Source organism: Chrysemys picta, chromosome 3, assembly GCF_011386835.1.
Source record: "Chrysemys picta bellii isolate R12L10 chromosome 3, ASM1138683v2, whole genome shotgun sequence".
NCBI lineage: Eukaryota > Metazoa > Chordata > Testudines > Emydidae > Chrysemys > Chrysemys picta.
The window spans coordinates 186,483,624-186,495,827 of NC_088793.1; positions in this window are offsets into that span (position 1 = coordinate 186,483,624).

A 12,204-nucleotide genomic window follows, 5' to 3' on the forward strand; every position below is an offset into this window, starting at 1 on the left:
GCCTGGGGTCAGCCAGTTAGTGACAGGTGTGTGAGTACTGGCTATGCTTTAAATCACTGAATCAGTGTTCTGTGTGTTGCAAACAATACTGCTTCTGTAAAATGGTGCATTTAAACTTCACAGAGATGACCTGGGGAGCCCAGCCTCCCTCTTTGTTATCGGTGGTTGAAAAGCTGCACAGAATTAGCAAGTGGCCATGAAGAACTAAGGAGGACTTTCTGCATGATATTATGATGCACTCTGAGGCTGAGAAACAGGAATTGAAGGAGTGGCAGGACGGCAAGAAGAGGGACCAAAAAGAGAATGCAGAACGCCAGAATGAAGCCACAGAGCAGCTCTTAAATGTTATGGAGCACCAAGCGGACACATTCCAGCCAATACTAGTACTGCAAACTGAGCAGCTCTGCGCCCACCCTCCCCTGCAGCTGCTGTCACAAAACTCTTTCCCATGCTCCCTCCAGACACCGCCAACACACTCTTATCAACATCCTGGCTCCAGTCTGTACCTGCAGCATTCCACTCCTCCCCCGTCACAGTCCAGCACTGTGGACTTTCACTACCCACTGTACTCGACATCCATCCCTATACGGTTTGGCCATGCTGAAGTACAGTACCTACTGCAGTGTACTCCAAAGGAGAAGGTTGGATATGGTCCCTGGACATACACAAATCTTTAGCCATCCCAGGATCCCACCTCCTCCTGGGACCTTCCCTTCTACCAGTGCTGATGGTTTGTTTGTTTTTGTTTGACTCTCTCCTCCGGTTGTTGTTTTTTTAATAAACGAATTTTGTTTTGATTTGAAAGCAAACAGAGCCCTGCAAAGCAACAGACAATTATGTTAAACCTTCATATTGCATCATCTGCACCAATCACAATCACCTCCTAGCATTACAAGCACTGCATTCCCGAGCATAGCAACAAATATTAGTGGCTTTCAACTTCAAATTGCTGCCTCAAGGCATCCCTGTTCCTTATGGACCCATGCTAGACCCCTCCAATAGTCCTGGTCTCTGGCTGTTCAAACTCAGCCTCCAGGCACTGAGCCTCAGCGGTCCATCTCTGAGTGAAGCTTTCACCCTTCCCTTCACAAATATTATGAAGCGTACAGCACGTAGCTATAAGCATAGGAATATTGTCATAGGCCAGGTCCAGCTTCCCATATAGGCAGCGCCAGTGGGCCTTTAACCAGCCAAAAGCACGCTCAACACTCATTCTGCACTTGCTCAGCCTGTTGTTGAACAGCTCTTTGCTGCTGTCAAGTTGCCTCATGTCAAGGCTGATTCCGCACTCTGGCACTTCGAGTGCAGAAGATGGGGGCCTGCAAGGATTCTAAAAATTAATACTGGCCACTACAGGCTTGTATTAAACCCCCCAAGGTTTCAGCTTTTCTCTGACCTTGGATGGGTAGATGCTGCCAACACCCAAGTGCATAAAACCCCTTGGAATCCAGGAAGGAGCACTTGGGAATTCCTTCTTTTGGGGTACCCTCATGCCCTTTCACACCCCACACCCCTCTGGGGAAGAGCTGAGAAAGAAAACAAAGGAAATCAGCTGTTGCCACCAGCTAATTAACAACATGTGCACAAACCTCTTAGGACACACACACAAAAACCCACCACAATCCTATTCTTAAAAAAGGTAAATTTTATTAAAAACAAAAAGAAAGAAAATACATCTGGAACTTAGGCTATTGCAAGATTTAAAAAGAGCAAATATAATAATTAAGCATCAAGAATGGTTTTCTTGGGGTCCAGCTTAAAGGTTACAACCAAAACAAAAGCACCTGGGGTTAGCACAGAGGAGTCCACAAGCCTTACAGAAATAAAAGAGATAAACCTAATCATGTCTTCCTAGATATTTCCTGATCTACCTACATATCTGGGATTTCAAATAAGAAGTTTCTAGGTATGATTTGATGATTTTTCATACCTGGTGCAAGCTTCTTACAGCATCGCTGCTCTGTCTCCTCTCTGGAGAGCAACAACAGACAGACAAAAGGAAAGGTTTTTCCCAATTTTAAAAAGTTCTAGCCCTCCCATTGGCTCTTATGGTCAGGTGCCCACTCCCTTCCTTTTACCTATGGGCATTTTTAACCCTTTACAGGTAAAGCAAGTAGAGAACAGCTACTAACAGGGATTTTGTAGCTAACTGGCTGTCTGGGTGTCCATAAAAGGAAGCTACCCTCCCGCCTTTATTTATCACACCCCATGTATGGCTTCATTAGCCACAGCATTAAGTGGTAGGCAGGGTCTCCCAGGATCACAATGGGCATTGCGACTTCCCCTACGGTGATCTTCTGGTCCGGGAAGAAAGTCCCTGCTTGCAGCTTCCCAAACAGGCCAGTGTTCCGAAAGGTACGTGCATCATGCACCTTTCCGGAGCAGCCTGTGTTAATGTCTGTGAAACACCCACAGTGATCCACAAGCACCTGGAGAACCATTGAGAAATACCCCTTCCGATTAATGTATTCAGTGGCTAGGTGGTCTGGTGCCAGAATTGGAACATCTATCACCCTTCCACAGTTAGGGAAGTCCATTTGTGCAAAGCCATCCACAATGTCACACACATTGCCCAGGGTCATGGTCTTTCAGAGCAGGATGAGATTAATTGCCCTGCAAACTTCCATCAACACAAAGGGGTTGCATTACAGCCCTAGCGCCTGCCATGCATTGGAAGGTGCTTTCCTAACCACTGAAGAATTTCTACACACTGCCCAGGTAATTCACACTTTGTATGTGTATTTTCCTTTGGTGCTGGTGGGAGCTGTGACCTTTCACCCCTGCTGAACAGCAGAAATACAATGTACTTACGCAATAAGACCTGGCGTGAATTGTGGTGCGATGACTCATGCATACTGGACAGTTAGGCACAAGGATGAAAGACAAATACCATCAGAAAAGCCAGGTGTAAATTAATACAGGCATGTATTGGCTTGTTGCCAATATGAGACATTTCACTTGAAAAATAATAAATAAAACTAAGGCCAGATACTAGGTGATGCAAATTAACTTCAATTGAGCTATTTTGATTTATATGAGCTGTGGAGCCAGCTCATAAGCTCTAAATATCTATAATTATTTTATTTTGTTTTACTCCAGGCTAAACAACTATATCCTCAAAACATATCTTAATTAAAAGAAAGATGTGTATGTATTTTCTGAAGCTTAGACAAGGCCATTGAGGATGTGCAGGGAAAGTACATGGCATCTAAGATTTTCATGGTTGGATTCAGACGTGCCCTTGTGGTTTGGGTGTTCTCATTAAAACTCAGCATTACAAACACAGGGCTATTGTCATCTTCTTTAACTAAAGGGGATTTAGATTTTAATTGTCTTCTTCCCTCTTGAACTCATCCTATGATATCTGCTTCAGTAAATAGAGGACAATGCTGCATTTAAATGTCTATGTGGATTTTATTTTCTCTCATCCAGTGCTGAAAATTGATATTGCTCAAAGAGGTGTCTTTTGCTAATAGATCTTTTCTTTCAGAATGTCTCTTACATGTTTTCAATATTTTTAATGTAATTTAACTGAAGAAGGGAGGCAGTGTGATCTTATGGAGTCAGGAGACCTGGGTTCTATTCCTGGTTCTGCCTTGTTTTGTGATCTTGGACAAGTCACTTCATCTCTCTATACCTCTGTTTCCTCTCCCAGTCTTTGCCTATCTGGGCCCTTCTCCTACAAAGACTTATGCACACCCTTAACTTCATGCATTGTGGGTAGTCCCAGTGACTTAAAGCTAACATAAAGTCCAGCATGCATGTAACTCTGTACAGGACAAAGACCTTACAATACCTGCCCCAGAACGCTTACAGTGTATCGCACCATGTGTTTTCATGATCCATAACATTTTGGGGCCCATATCCAAAACCTACTGAAGTCCGTTGAAAGACACCACTTGATTTCAATGAGTTTTGGATTAAGCCCTCCATGTATGAACAACAATCAATCAATCAATCGTCAATAAATACAAATATTTTCTCTTCTGAGATATTTCTAGTCATTCTTCAAAAGTTAGATTTAAAACACGAAATGTTTTTTGCAGCAGTCACTCATTTTATTTTCTGTGAGGAATTAGATTTCCTTTTTTTTAAATTATTCATCTCTCTGATTAGGTTAATGGTTTCTGGGCAGATAGTGGATGTTAATTAGCTATGGGTGAATCTCTGAAGGTTCAGAGATTCAGTTGAGATAATCATCTCAGAATTTGGATACCTATATCAAAGCTCCCTCCAAACTTTCAGATTCCCACTAATTACATGCTGCCCACTCTCTCACCACATTTCTCATGGGCTCATTATGGATATTGAAAATCTCTCTGGGAGGTTTCTCCATCCATCACCATTGAGGGAAAGGCTCTGCAACCCTTCCTATCCCAGCGGTGAAGACTACATCCTTGGAGAGATGCTGTGGGACTAACCTGCTAACAGCAGCAGATGTCTATAAGACCATCTGTACACTGACAGAAGAGTGGAAGCAGGCCCAGTGAGGGGGTCTTGAACCTTTTGGTTGATACCAATACCATTATGTTCTCCATCAGGATTTCTACCGTGTGAGGCCTTATTAGTGGTGTCCTGGAGTAAATGTTAAAACCACATAACATGCAAATGTAAATCTTCCAGAAGGGGAGAGGAGACAAAATAAATGGAACCTAACAAGGGTTCACTGAAGGCTCCACTATGTGCTTCCAACTCCAGTTCCCATAGCAACTCCTCAGCCATAGCTCCACTGGGTTGGGCCCCCCTGAGAATTTGGAAGCAGGGCCAGGAGAGATGAAGCCAGGGAACGTACTCCAAACCATGCTTGCCTCTATAACCAAAAATTTCCAGAGCTGTTGGTGAAGTCAGCTAAGGGAAAACAACATCATTTGGGAGCCATGCAGCTGTAGCCACGGCTGTCATCCAGAGATGGGATTCAATATGCATTGGGCTAGAGACCACTCCCACCTCCCACTCTCACATGACATTGAAGAACATGGAGAACAAATGCTAAGTCATGCTTCAGCCCTCCATTCCTTATAATGGGCCTATTTTTATATTTTAAAAGTACAAGATACCCCTCTGGCCTCTCTCCTTCCACCTTAGGAGTCCATTACAGCTTCAGTCTTCTCCACAATGGAGACAAAAGAACAAATTGCACCTAAGGAACTCAAGTGGTAGAGGCCTGTTCTTTTGGAGTAGGGCAAGAAGAATTTTACCAGTGTGGACACTGTGAAATTCAGCAACCATGATGTGCAGCATGGTGGCGACAATGAAGGCTTAAGTGGCCTGATTTTTCAAATCAAAGAAACAGCTTCCAGAATCATCATAGAATATAACTGTTGTGTCTTTAACCACATGACCTTACTACTTACCAATAAAGACACAGAAATGATGGGTTATTTCAAGCCGAACACAGGGGGATTTCTGCTCCAATAACTGGATGGCAAAAGGCAAAGCACAGACAAGATAAAGGTGAGTAATAAGAAATAGTGCCATCTAGTGGTAAAACTGTAAAAACAGCTTCAATACACTAAACATTCTAATAAAGTAAACCATGCTAACTTGCAAAATCATATTGTACCTCTCTGTGCGTACCATATTATCAAAAATGTACATGACAAAATGCCCTAACTAATCTACAGTATTAATATTAATTGCCTCACCTCAACAATCACTGAATGACAAGTTCTGTCTCTACCTAAATACAGTATACAGGTTCGATTTTTCAAAAGCAGTCAACGTTGGCCTAACTCTCTTCCCACTGAAGTAAATTGCAGTTTGACCAATGACTTCAGCAGGTCAGAGTTAAGACAGTGCTGTGTGCTTTAAAAAAATCCCACCTCTAGGGAGCTCTCGGGTTCTATAAGAGTCATGTGCATGAACAGTAACTCAGGACCAGACTATGCAAAATTAGCCTCAGTTAATATAGGTTTACATTATGCATGTTTTACTTTAAAGTTGAGATTTGGAAACACCAAGTTCTGCCAGGTATCAGGCTGAACGAGGCAGAACTGCATTTTGCCTGGTTACCACCTGAAACAATAAATTGAGCTAAGCTCACTCCAAACTGATTCTTGGGTCACCAAAAGTTTTATGACTGTTGGTGGTCCTTTATTTATTTAATTTCACTCAACCAATATACAACATCACATAAAACAGCAGATGCCCTGGGTTCTGGACACTCTGTCATCATTTCAAATGAAAGACCAGACATGATCCATATCCTTCACTTCACTACTGCACAACAAAAATAACAGCAGTCTTGCTTAAAGCTTTATGTCATAAGTCCAGCCAGTAATTCCCAGTATCTCAAATCAACCGTTACTCATCTCACTCACAAATCCCAAAGGCCTGAGACAGCAAATGCACCTTACAAAATGCCCTGACGGTCGACAAATTCAGGCAATTTGGACCAAGATGTTACATGTTCAAAGGGCCCATGAGAGAACACCTTGCTACCAGCCCTCTCTCTGAAATCCAGCTTGAGTGCCTTCACTGAACACATCTAGGTGAGTATTGAATGAGCTGAAAGGCAGGCAGGTCCCAGAGTATTAGGGTTGACCTCCAGCCTGAGTTTCAGGTTTTTAAAAAACCCAGACGAGTTCTCCTATCCGTGGGTGTTATAAACTTTGTACATAGCTGCACTCAGGATTTGCCCCAATACACTGTATACTGTCAGACTGCAGCACTAGAGAGAAACATTCCATTTACCCAAAACTCAGCCCATAAATAAGTGTATATGGCCCAGATTGGCCCTGATCTAAAACAGGAAATAGCTGCTCTAGTGCACATACAATGCAACAACAAAGAAAGGGGAAATGGTTAAGTACTTTTGGAGTTAAAGTCTGTGCCCTGAACAGTAAATTTTATGGCCAAAAGTGAGTCCTCTCAGGGCTCATTTATTATTGCAAAAATGATTGGAACTGGGGACCATGACACTATTACCTGTTACTGCAGATTTATTGAAAATTAGCAATTCCATTTATATCTGTGAGATTTCAGGGATTATTCTGCTACAGACTAGAAAACTGATAGATTTACAACTCTGGCAAATCTAGTTGTACCAACTAATAGAGCAACTGAGAAAATTTAGAGGTTTGTACTCCTAAAGGAGTTAACCTTTGGATAAAGAAACATTTTTCAAGTAGCATGTGAGAAATTATTGGATCCATAAATTGTCACTGTCGTAGCATGAAAAATATCCACTTCACAGGTTTTATTTTTTGTGTGAGAAAGATATAACAAGCAAAAATTAGTGCAAATTTTTTGTACTATCACTCGGCTGCGTGCTGTAATCACTTCCAAATACTATTCATTACCAACCTGCTTTAACTGCACATTCTCTTTGTTAGCCTGCTGGCACATATTGGCATAATTTGCCTGGCTGGCCATAAGTATATTTTCAATCTATATACAGTCTTTTATAAGTTCATTATTACTGTGTTGGAATCACTGAAAATACTTGATCTAACTTTGGTTTTGATTTTTGTCTACTCACTCGATTCTTTAAATTGAATCAGACATTCAACAGTATTAAAATAATTACAGGTCTTAAAAAAAGAAGAAGCAGATATCCCTAATTGTGAAATAGGTTTTTGTAATTCGCAAACACAAAAAATTGTTCTACCTGCCTCAAAAGCTTCTGATGACCCTAAAAAAGTGTCTGCCCTATTGCACAATTGGTTTGGGAAAGGCTTTCTCTTTACTTTCCCAAATATTTGAATTGTCAGATATTGGCCACTTCAGCAAACAGGTTAGTGAATGTGATGGAACTGATGGTTTGATCCTCATCTAAAATACTGTTTTTATTTTGATAGGCAGAAAAACTGGTCTAATGTCCAATCTCTGTCCAATCACTGTTTCTTTGTGGTGGCAACCTCTTAAAAACTATTTCTATGGTCTTTTAGCTACCTTTGTAGGGTAATTTTCTTGCCCTAACCCTGCTGTTCTGTATTCATATTTAGATATATAAATTAGATTAACAGAACCATAACCGTAATCTTCTTTCCAAAGAAAACTTCTCTTGGACCATTCACCTTGTTCACTTGGAGAACTCTGCTACCCTATATAGCAGCTGTTCCAATGGAAGCTTGTATGTCTATCATCCATCTGCTAAAACTACTCTCTATATTGAGATGCATCTTTCATTGAGAATATAATATCATAATATCAAGAATGCCTGAGGTCAGAGTAAAGGGGAGGAGACAATAGAAGCATTTGATCATAGCTGAAGTAAAATTTAGGGGAACTTGTGACATGAGCAATATAGTCAGGGGTCAAAATGGGCAAGGGGGAGAGGGAAAGATGGTATTTCTTCAAGCTCCTTCCACAAAATAAGTTATACCCATGTGAGTCACCAAAATGAAATGCTGCCCACAGTAGATTATGAAGATGCTTAAAATATGATGTGTGCTTTCTGAATCCAATAGACTCCTTGAGCTCGGCTTCTCCTCAGTGGGGCGTATGCTCATGGGCTTTGCTATACTCGTTGATTGCAGGGGGAAGTAATGGTATCTCCCAATTGCTATCCACTTGTGGCACCAAAATGAGATGCTTCTTACTATAAATTGTGCAAATCTATGATCTCCACTCTCCTTTATTACACAAGGAATGAAACAGTTAATAATACTGATATTTACATTATCATCACTAGGCATGTGAGTTAATACCTCACTGAGATGAACAGAGCAGTTCATACCTCTCAGAGCTATTGTTCAGGCTCTTTGCAGAACTACCTAAATATCTCTACATCCGTTACACTCAGTTCACATTTTTGAGGTTTTCTTCACAATCATAACAGCTAAACACTTTCATTAAAAAAAAACAGTAAGCTAAGATTCTAAATGAGGAGAGGGGAGCGACTTAAGATAGTTGCTGAAACACTGTTCCAACACATACCAGTAAAATCCAAGCCCTGTATTTAACAAAGAGCAAGAAAAAGAGGAATTAGACTGGATTTAGAATTTAAGAAACTACTGCATTTTAGGGCCTGACAATGTAGGTTCCTGAGCACTCTCTATTCCAGGTGCAGTCAGGTGATGCTCAGCGTCTCACAAGATGAGGTCTTAACATTTTAAACAATTCACTGCAAAAACATTTTGTTTTTTAATTTTTTTATAAAAAGTTGTTTTAAAATTGAACTATTTTTACAGAGTAACAATTTAATGGAATCATTTTTATTAGTGAGAATAGCTTATAACAAGGTGTACTTGTTATAAGACCCAAAAGGTCATTTCTTGTTTACAAAAGCAAAGCTTTCACAATACAGAACGTCCAAGGCCAGGGTTCCAAATACTGCGCTTTCCATGACATTGTTGGTTTTACTCATAGGATTTTCCTTCTAACCAATGTGCGTTTGCATGGATAGAACTTGGAAGAGAGCCAACTGCTGGAAGCTGAAGCTGGAAAAATTCAAATTGGGAATAAGATACAGGTTTTTACAGTGAGGGTAATTAACCACTGGAGCATTTTAACAAGGGAAATGATAGTCTTCTCATTACTTGGACTCTTTAAATCAAAACTGGATGTCTTTCTAAAGGATGTCAAGTATCAGAGGGGTAGCCGTGTTAATCTGAATCTGTAAAAAGCAACAGAGGGTCCTGTGGCACCTTTGAGACTAACAGAAGTATAGGGAGCATAAGCTTTCGTGGGTAAGAACCTCACTTCTTGCATCTGAAGAAGTGAGGTTCTTACCCACGAAAGCTTATGCTCCCTATACTTCTGTTAGTCTCAAAGGTGCCACAGGACCCTCTGTTGCTTTCTAAAGGATGTGCGCTAGCTCATACACATGTTATTCAGCTTCTTAGTGTTCACTTATATAATAATTCCCTTCACTGCAGGAATTACTCAGTGCAGTTCTGTGGCCTGTGTTATACAGGAGGTCAGACTAGATGGCCATATGGGCCCTTTGGGCCTCATAATCTACAAATTTATGAAAATGTTACAATAAGATATAAATAAAACACTCAATTTCATTGGAAAACTTGCAAATTCAGCTATTATTGCAGTTTCCTTGTCTGTGATCTCCTGAAGTCCCAAATCTCAGGATTTCACAATGTCCAGAATGTTGCACCCACCCAGCTTCTCAGCCTCACCAAAAATATGCAACCACTTCACTGTCACACACACTTCAAGCAATCCCATTTGCATCCCCCCCATTTGGGAATCCAATTCCAAGCTGTCTTCTTTGAAAATCCTTTATGCACTGCTCCAGCTGGTCTTACAGACTTTCTCCGCTCATTTATGGAGCTATCCTGTAAGTTGCCAAGCAACCTTCACTTCCATGGACTTCAGCAGGAATTTGAGCATGGTCAGTAGCTCTTAAAACGAGACTCCTAATATCTGCCTCCAGTCTATCCCATCCCACATTATCACCACATGCATCACGTCATCTAGGACAGCTTTATTTTACTGGTTTCTTTCCATCTTATCAACTCTCCATCAATTTTCAAAAATCCATTTGTATATTCCAAGACCAGAAGGGACCATTGTGATCACCTAATCTGACCTCCTGTATAACACAGGCCATAGAACTTCCCTGAATTGAAAATTCATCTTTTCCCCCTTTCCTGTTAATTTATTCCCTCGCTGTTACTCTGTAACTGTGTCATGTCTTACACATAACAGTATATTTTTTCCTGTGGGATATTTCATCTTAAAACCAGTTTATCAGATTTATCCTTGAAAGACAGAAACATTTGGAAGCCAGTTCTTTTACTCCTTTAAGAAAAACAAGAGAACTGGACCCCTTGATTATTTTTTCTTCTAGCTTCAATGATCAGTTATTTGAATAATATTAGCAAATGAAACAAGAAAGGCCTGGGTTTAGACCTCCTAACACTGGAAGACTGCTACTGCTGTAATATTCAGTCACAGTTAGGACCTTACTAAAACGAAACTCCAACTGAGAACCTGCTATACAAATGTTTCAGTTCAGATTGAGAATGGTAGGTGACAAATGAAAATTTGCTTAGTCATGTAAATACCTGCTTGAAGCAAAGTCCAGGAAATTTCTTTTTCTCATTCAAATTCACAACATGAAACTCAATTTTGGTTTGGTTTTTTACTCACAGATGAAGATTAAGTTTTTAGGCCATTATATCCTGCTCCATCAACTTTTCTGAAGGTAATATCAGGTCACAGACTCAGACATTGCAATTGTGAGCTTGGTCTTTATTTTTAGATGAAAACATGTTGAAATTAATGACGGGTGCATTAGGGATTGGGTGATGCATAATGTGCAGAAAGATAATGTAATGCTGCTGATACTACCAAAGATAAACTACAGAACAATGATAACACACACATTAGGGAGGGAACCAGCAACAAGGCAAGCATGCTTACCTCCCACTAACTTCAATGAGAAATTAAGGCACTCAGCACCTCACAGGATCAGACCCAAATATAGCATAAATCCCTAAGATTCCAAGGGCTTGTCTACATGAACAATTAGTTTGCAGCAAGGTGGGGAAGGAATCTACCCCACACTAGCCTACCGCATACTAACCACCTGTGTGGACCCTGCTGACGTGCATTAACAGTTCATTAAAGCACTCTAATCTAGTTATTTCTGAAACAGGCTAGATCAAAGCACATTAACAAACTGTTAGTGTGTCTCAGCAGGGTCTACAGGGACAGTTAGTCATCAGCAGGCTAGTGGGGGGTAGATTCCCACCCCAGCTTGCTGCAAACTAATTGTTCATGTAGATGAGCCTCAAAATGGACTAAGATTCCATAACAGAAACATCATTCACAAACAGTGACAAAAGAAAAGCTGATCTTGTGGTTAAAGCATTGGACTAGGACTCAGGAGCTCTGGGTGTTGTTCCCCATTCTGCCACAGATTCCTGGTTGATTTTGGGCAAGTCACTTAAACTCCATGTGCCTCTCTTTCCCATCAGTAAAGTGTGAATAAAAAACACCCTTTTTGTCTGTCTTGTCTATCTAGATTATAAACTCTTCAGAGCAAGGACTAACAACTGTCTTTTATTATGGGTACACAATGGGACTCCAATCTCAGTTGAAGCCATTAGGTGCTACCATAATATAAATAATAATAATATAGTAGGACTACCCTGGAAGAAGTTTCCTTCTCTACATGTCACAGGGTGGTCTTTGGGGACAAATAGCTTAGTACTTTAACTTGGGAGAGCTGAGAATCTTTTGCAAACCAAGGGATTATGAGGCATTACTTTAACCTTTCCATCTCGTCTCAAATCTCCT